Source organism: Meles meles, chromosome 9 (assembly GCF_922984935.1).
Source record: "Meles meles chromosome 9, mMelMel3.1 paternal haplotype, whole genome shotgun sequence".
In the NCBI taxonomy this organism is placed as follows: Eukaryota; Metazoa; Chordata; class Mammalia; order Carnivora; family Mustelidae; genus Meles; species Meles meles.
The window spans coordinates 105,433,796-105,442,023 of NC_060074.1; the positions used below are offsets into that span (position 1 = coordinate 105,433,796).

The 8,228-nt window shown below is 51.7% G+C and overlaps 1 non-coding gene across 1 annotated transcript; it reads left to right on the top strand.

Moving 5' to 3' along the window:
- The first annotated feature begins 7,327 nt into the window (after positions 1-7,327).
- LOC123951260 lies at positions 7,328-7,432 on the top strand. The gene has a single exon (XR_006820407.1). It is a non-coding gene; the product is annotated as a U6 spliceosomal RNA (small nuclear RNA).
- The last annotated feature ends 796 nt before the right edge of the window (positions 7,433-8,228 follow it).

The following is an 8,228-nucleotide window of genomic DNA, read 5'->3' on the forward strand; positions in this document are numbered from 1 at the left end:
CTAGTTGAATAGCTCCAGTGGGCTATCGAAGTATTTTTCTTTCTCTATCATGCTTAGGAATTAATGCCTTCCTTCCATACAGGGAGATTTGAATTTTAAGACTATCATGGCTCAAGCAATGTTTAACTCAACAAAAGAATTGCCAATACTGGTGCTGCAGCCATCTGATATGAGTTGAAGCGGGGGAAAGGTATATTTGGGCATGAGATCTTATTGTCATCTTTCAATCTTTCTTACTTAGCAACTACTGTCTCCATCTGTTTTTCAGGTTGACTCAGGATCTGAAGGAACACTAGAGTAACTGAAAGACAGTGAGTTTGGATCAGGTAGAGACTTCCCTTTAAATTCCTGTGTCACTTTCAGGAAATTACTTAACCTCTCAAGTTGTCCTATAAAATAAGACATGCCAACCACCTAGGGCTGTTGTAAGAATTATATTACATATAAAGTACCCCAAATGGAGGAATCAATTTCCACATTATCCTCATTGGTCTTCACTGATCCCCAGTTTACCCTTATGCAAAATTAGAATGGTGTCAACCTTCCAGAGGTGTTTTGATTCCACAGTTAAATGAGACCATGAAGAAGGGATTTGTAAATGCAAAATGCTGTACAAGGAGATTTGGTACCTGTGTTAGAGATGGCTCTTAGGGTGGGTGAGCCACCAAGTGACTGGTCTCATAGCAAAGTCCAAAGGTTTTTCTGGTTAGTTTTTGTTTCTAGGGCTTCTTCCCTGTCCAAGCATCCTCAATTCCACTTGTCTTCAAAGGGCCGCAGGGAGCCATCTCTGGTGGGAAGCCTGTTGGGAGCTCACCACGCTGGGACCTAGTGTGTCCACACCTCAGCGCACCCTCAGAACCCAGGGGCTGCTGCTGTGCACCCAATCGCTAGGATATACCCACCCAGTCCCATTAGGTTGCCACATGGTGCATGCTTGGAATCACACAAGGCAGCGATCAAATCCCACCTCTGCATGAGTAGCTGTCTGACCCTGGGCAAGTCCCTTAAACTTTCTGCTTTCAGTTTCCTCATCCATGACCCGGGGGTACAATAATACCTCCTGCAGAACTGTTGCCGGGACTAAAGGAAAATAACAACAGGGTACACGGAAGATACCCGTGATTGGCAACTGTCACTCGTACCAGGTTCCTGGCACTTCCTGAGTCCATGTACCCGGCTCTGTGCTGGCTCAGCGCCAACATCCCACCCTCCCCCCAGCCAAATCCCTTTTGGGGGCCCACACTCCCTAAAGATGGCACCTTCCTGCTTCCCCACCTCCCAGCAACAGAGGGCGCCGCTCACAGGGGCGCGGGGGCCCGGCAGAGCCAATGGGAGTGCGGGAAGGCGGCGGAGGAGCCAATGGGCGCGGCGGCGGGGCGGGGGGCGGGCTGAGCGCTCCTCTCTGAATGCCCGAGTGTCGGTGCTCCTGGCTCAGCCTGCGCTTTCCCGGCCTGCTGGGCTTGGGCAGGGTGCCAGGGCCGCCAGGGGCCTCCACCCCACTTCGCAGCCCTGGGAGCGTGAATAAATTAGGCTATTCTTAGTAGGCCCTGAAAAGGAGCCCTTTCTGTCTAATGAGAAAGACAAAGTTTTGTCAGGGTCTGTTTCTCAAACCCAAACAGTACAGTTATGTGGGTCTCCGGGTTCCGCGGTGGGGGAACCCGAGCGGCCCGGGGTCCTGGGAGCCCCAAGGGGCCCCTCGGCCAGGAACCAGCGGGGCTCTGCCCTGCCAGTCTTTGGAGAGGAGAACAGATCATCTTTAGGGTTGGGCAAACAGGCGTGCCGGCCGCAGGACGCCGCGGACCTTGGGATATCTGCCCCGCCCCGCCCCGCCCAGGCCCCGGCTGATTTTGGACCCGTGGGACCACCTCTGTGTGCTCCTCACCCACCGCGCCTGCTTCTGGCCTCCTCTCTGCTCCTCACATACACGCTCCCAGCCCGCACTTGCCCTGTTTTGCCACCGGCTGTTCCTTCTCCTCCCTCAGGCCTCGGCTGGCCTGCGCACCGATCTGCAGGAGAGCTCTCCCTCCGCGTCACTCTCCATCACGTCGTCCCGCACGTCCTTTACGGTGCTTGTCTTAACATGGAATCATTCATTCATCTGGGCATTGCCCACCCCCCAACCGCAGTGTCAGCTTCACAGGGCAGGGAACACGCGGTCTCCTTCACTCGTGAACCCGCAGCACACAATAGACCCTCAACAGATCGATGTTGAATGAACAAATCCAAAAGATGGTACTTAAATGCCCAAGACCCTTCGGGAACTATCCTTGTTGCAGACTGCTGAGTCTCCACACCCAGCTGGGAAATACCCATGGTTGGCAGTAGAGATATTTGGGGATGGGGGGTCCCTCTACTAAACACCAGCGTGAGAGAGACTGGGGCCCAAACATGTCTGCATGGCTCTCTCTCATACAACAAAAACAAGGGAAAGCTCTGGCCAACATCTCAGAACTTGGGAATTTTCTAGAACAGTTGTGAACTGGATGCTCAGAAATCCCTGAATGTCTTGCTGTACTATATTTTATTAAGTTGAGAGTATCTACACCCAGCAAAATGTTAAGAAAAATGATGGTGGTATATGGAGTTCCTGAACCAGGCATGTTCTCTGTCTCAGCTCAGGCTGCTGAAATGAAATATCACAGGATGGATGGTTTAAATAAGAGACATTTATTTCTTACACTTCTGGAGGCTGGGAAGTCCCAGATGAAGGTGCTAGAAGATTCGGTTCCCGGTGAGACCCACATCCTGGCTGCCAGATGGCCACTTTCTCTCTGTGTCCTCACATGGCGAAAGGCAGAGAGAAGCAAGGTCTCTGGTGTTGTTGCTTATAAAGGCACGAATTCCATCATGGGGGCCCCACCCTCATGATCTCATTTAAACCTAATCATGTCCCATAGGTCCTACCTCCAAGTACCATCACATGGGGGCTTAGGGTTTCAACCTATGAATTGGTGGTAGAGGAGAGGACAAGCATGCACTTCATAACACTCCCTACATCAGCTATAATCTCTACAGAAATACCACATCGTGGATGATTAATGGCATTTAGTAGCACTCTGAGGTGCAGGGAGGCAATGGCGGAGACTTCCTCAAGGTCACACAGTGAAACCAAAAGTCAGTGGCCTCCTTCTATAGTAAGCTGCCCCCCTGCCAAACCTGCTAGCTAACCCCTATCACACAGCAATCATACAAGAGGCCGTGGGGTCTGGTCAGCCTGGCCACTCAGTACTAGAATTTGTTGCTGAAAAAAAACTCAGAAAAATAACATTCTGGATTGGGTGGAAGCTTTTGCTTTAAGCATCCCATTTTGGATTTGCTCATGTATTTCTCCATCCTGCCCCTGGCAGGGCTGACCCTCAGGAGGGAGTAGATAATGAAGAGACAAGCTAATAATTCCGTACGGGGTTAAGCATCAGAAAGGAAATATACAGAGTGGTGAGTGTGGAGGAATGAGGAGGGAAAGGTCCCTGCCTATGGGTGATCAGGCGAGCCCCTCAGAACAGGTGACAGGACAGAGTCTCCTAGAGGGACAGAGCTCAGTGACTCTCGGCACAACTGCTCCTGAATTTCAGAATCACACCTGTGGAGCCCGAGACCCCCTACTCAGAAGGGGACTCCAGGTGGACCCCACAGCACAGGATCCAGCGAGACCCCAGTACCTGCCGGTCTGTGCCCACAGCACCTCCCCGACCTCTACTTTCCCCACAAGAATTACCCCCTCCCCCTCACACCTCCCCTTTGTTTCTTTATTTATTTTACCACATCTGAGGGGGTTTTAATGGGAGAAAAGGCGTAGGAATGGGGTTGTTTGAGGACAAGGAATGGTGCCACTTGCTGTGATGAATGTTCTTGAAAAGCAATTTCTTTTTTCACAGGTAGCTCACTGGGCTTGGGAACAAAAGTGCTTTGGCTGCCTATCAAATACTAACAGAGGCTAACTGTTTTCTCGCCACTTCTCTCCGCACCACACACACGCTCACTCACGCCTCTCCTGACGCATGACAGAAACAACAGCAAGTTCAAGGACTCTGGGGAGGGGTGGAAGGGGTCTCCTCCCAGGATAAAGTGGTGGCTGTTTTTCTGGTGCCCAAGGACCTTCTTCCTGCCCTCCACCCTCTCCCTTCTGTGCTCATTTGTTTCCAAGCAGCGATCACACTGCAAGGACATCTTCTCTGTCCTGCTGGGAGGGGAAGGAGGGGGTCCCCCGGAAATCAGAGGTCTGGTAGGAATCCCGAAAATGCAGCCAGGAGCTCACATGGGGCCTCCCTGAAGTTTAGCAAGAGGGGAAATAATCCTGCACCTTTGCCCCTGAGCTCCAACCCTATCCCTCCCCCCGCCAGAGCTGCCATATTCACGTTGTGAGTCTTCATTTCTCAGTTGTCCTCAGTTTACCCAGGCAAGATCTCTTCCCCCGAAGGGTGGACTCTCGGGCCTCATAGCGCATCTGCGGGGAACACCTCTCAGATGGTGCCCGCATAGAGGCCACTGACGCTCCTGAGTCACCGGAACCCTGCTTTGGCCAAGCAACGGTTGTGCCTGGCTATCTGAGAGAGTGTTTTAAATCCTTGGGAAATAGGACAGCTAAAGGAAAACAAGGGATTAGGTTTCCAGCTGGGCCCACGCAGAACTAGTGAAAAATTACAGTGTCTGAAACTGAATGGTATAAGAGTCTGAGTTTCAGCAATAATTCCAGGAAGCCGGAAGTCTCCTGCTAGCGCACATCCTGTAAGGAAGACGGGACAAAACTCTACCTCTCTCTCATTCTCCCCTTGAGCTGACGCTTACTTTTAGATTTGCCAGAGGGATAATCGTCAGAAACAAGAGGCCAGCTTGGGGGTAGGGGGCTGATTCAGCCTGGACAGGCAAATAGACATCACTGTCTAATCGTATTACAGAAGTGTCTGGAAACATGACTTCACTTCCACAGCAGAGTGCTGGAATTAGGGATTTGGGTTTATTCTCCTGAAGAGGGAGTGACATTTTTCATCTCAGTCATAGGGCAGAGAGCCCTGTATCCCCTACAAAAAGAACTTGGGACAAAGAGCAGGGTGTGGGCTTCCTTTTGCCCACTCTGCCAGCCCCAGTTCCGGAACTTAGACAGGTCTCTAGGCTAAAGCCCCCAACTCCAAATTCTGACAGTGGCTGCAGAGGGAGGCAAGGCAGGGAAGGGTCAGGTCTGGGCTCTCCTCCTTCCTTCTGGGACAGTGGTAGCCTCCAAAGAAGGTCTCCAATGTGCTTCATCTCCTTGTGACTAGCTTTTGCCTAGAGGAATGTAACAGAAACAATGCTTGTATTTCTGGGTTAAGTCATAAAAAATCTTGCAGTTTGCCAGGGTCTCCTGGGTCGTACACCTGGAAGTATCCAGGCTCCATGTAAGAAGTCTGACTACCCCGAGACCGCCATGCTGTGAGGAAGTCTACATGGCAGGGACATGTGGAAAGAGAGCTGCCCAGCTTGTCCCCATTCCCTCAGCCGCCCAACTCGGGTACAGACAGACCATGCAGGGGACCCATCCAACTGAACCTCAGCCCTCCAACTCCACCCACCATCCAACTGCAGCCACAAGAGAGACCCCAGTGGAAAATGGCCCAACTGAGCCCAGTCAACTCATGAAAGAAAACAAATGCTATAGTAAGCCAGTAAGTTTCAGAGTACTTTGTAACACAACAGGGGAAAGCCAAAACAGAGATCGTGGCAGGGAAAAAGAAGAGGTTTGCAAAGAATTTCCCAGTCTAGCTGACCAATGGTTTCAAACACTGGTTTTCACACCAGCTCAGCTAAGGAATCTTCTGTCCATTGAAATCATAATCAAAACCTGGGATATGCAGCAGAATAAAAGCACAGTGGTTCTCTTTTTGAAAAGGAAGGAGGTCCTGACCAATCTCTCCTGTCCCATATGCCCCTGCAGCTGCCCCTGGGAAAGGAGACGGCCACCTAATCCCCCAGGACTCTCACTCTTGTTCTCCTTTCTTTCTTTCCTAAAAGCCAAAGAAAAACAAAACAAAACACAAAAACAAAGAATAAAAAACAAGCCACAACAGACTCTCTTCATCCACACTCCCCTGGTCCAGAGGGATCCTGGCCACACCCATGAGCCCACAATGGTCTTGATGGGCCTCCCGTACATCTGAAGGTTACGCGCTCTGAGGAACTTCCCTTTCTCAGCAGGTGGGAGATGCCCCCAGTGACTCCAGCCTCCACGTTCTCCAGTGACACCCTGCCTTCCTTCACCAAAAGACACCAGGGTCATGGTCTGGCTGGCCCTCCTGAGATGCTAGGACACCTCTTCTGCCAAAAGACATGGTTCTCCAGAGACATTGTTATCAACCTCTGCTTCCAGCCCACCATTTAGGTAGAAAAGAGATAAGTAATGCAATCTCTATGGTCCTAATGGAGAAACTGAGGCACAGAGAGGTTCACACTCTCTGCAAAGCAAGGCTAGAGATCTCTCCAGCCCCAATCCCCCCCTCTCTTCCCACAGCATTAGCTGTTCCACTATCCTTGTGTGCATGAAGGCAGTGGCCATAGACCTGAAGGGAGGATATACTTCCTCCAAAGCCAAGCCAAACTGCACCCTGGCTCTTCCTGCAGACCTCCCCAGTCACAGTAATGGGTATGGGCCCGTCCCCACCTGGGTTGTCCTGGTGGAAGCTGGAGCCTGTGATTCCTTCCAGGACCAGGCGATCACCCAGTAACCATGCCCCCACCCCGAGACGGTATGTACTGCATAGATCTTGTGCCCTTTTCATCCTTATCGCCGGTCCCCCCAAACTCTGTCTGCTCATCTTCTCAGGGAGAGCAAGCCCTTGCCTAATAAGCACTTGACTGGTCTCCAAAGCCAAGGTTTGTTCCAATGGGTTTGACTTTCAACCTTCCACGTCTCCTTGAAAAGATGAACCGTGCTTTTGTACCACAGGACATGCCAGGAATAGCTCACATAGACTGCTTTCGGGAGGGGGTTTCATGAGGAAGAGGCCACGGAGAAGCCAGACATCTGAAAGGCGCCATTAAGATGATGAACGCCTTTTTCCATGGTGCCTTGGGCAAGCCGTTGAGCTTTATTATTCATCTCTTCCCCCCAGGAGGTCACAAGGGGAGGGTGTCCTGTGCTCCTTTGGCCAGGACACAAGCTCTGGGACCACACTCGCATCCTTGGGAATGGAGAATGCAGAGCACAGCCTCGGAATGTTCTGCCTCTGCTGAGGTCAAGTTCATCCCTGCCTGAAAGCAGGGCTTGGGCAAAACAGACAAGGGTCCCTTCCAGGCAATGTCTGAGCCACCCTCCCCCCTCCCCACCATCACATTTCCCCCAAACCAGCAGATCCCCATGCTCCCTTTGGCAGCACATATACTAAAATTGGAGAGATACAGAGATTAGCATGACCCCTGGGCAAGGATGACAGGCAAACCAGCAGATTCTCCCCCACGGTCTGCAATTTCCCATCAACAGAAAAATCCCAACAGCTAAGGCAGATTTCTGACCAATTCAGAAAGGTCTGAACATACTACACTAACAACAATAACTATCGATGACCCATCGCCGTGATGACCGAGGGCTGTGTCAGGTGCTTGATACCGCCTGCAAAGCCATGTTGGCCATCTTGCTTGCCTAGGGGCTCAGAGAGGTTAGGAAGCTTGCTGTGTCATGAGTAATAGCAGAGCTGGGATTGGAAACCTTGTCAGTCTGGCTCCAAATCTCACCATGCCCTTTCCATTAGTGGCACTGCTCGTGTGATCGGGAAGGGGAGACTTTGCTGTGACAGAAACAGGAGGCTGGATTCAAGGCCTGGGAGGAACTGGGTCAGTCTGAACCAAGTAACAGAGGGTGGCAGGCTTCGCCTTCCAACAAGCATTCCCTGGCAGGTGCCAGGCAGATGTAGAGGGGGCAGAGCCTGGGCGGTCCTTGGGGAGCCTCCTTCTGGGACCAGTGGGGGGCAGGGAATTAGGAGCTGAGGCCCTACTTTGTGATAGGACCATCGCGGTAGAAACTTGGTGATCCTTAGAAAAAGCCCATGAGCTGGATGTTGCTTCACCCATTTCACAGGTGGGGAAACAGAGGTTCAGCAGGGTCAAAGAACCCAAAAGACTGCCAGAGTCCATGCCTGACCTGTTCACTGCAAGCACTGTGTTTTCCCACTCCTATCCCACACTCCCTCTACGTGGAAAGAGGCTGACTTTGACCCCAGCGGGCCCCAACTTGCTGTTAATCAGTGCTGGGTATCAACCTC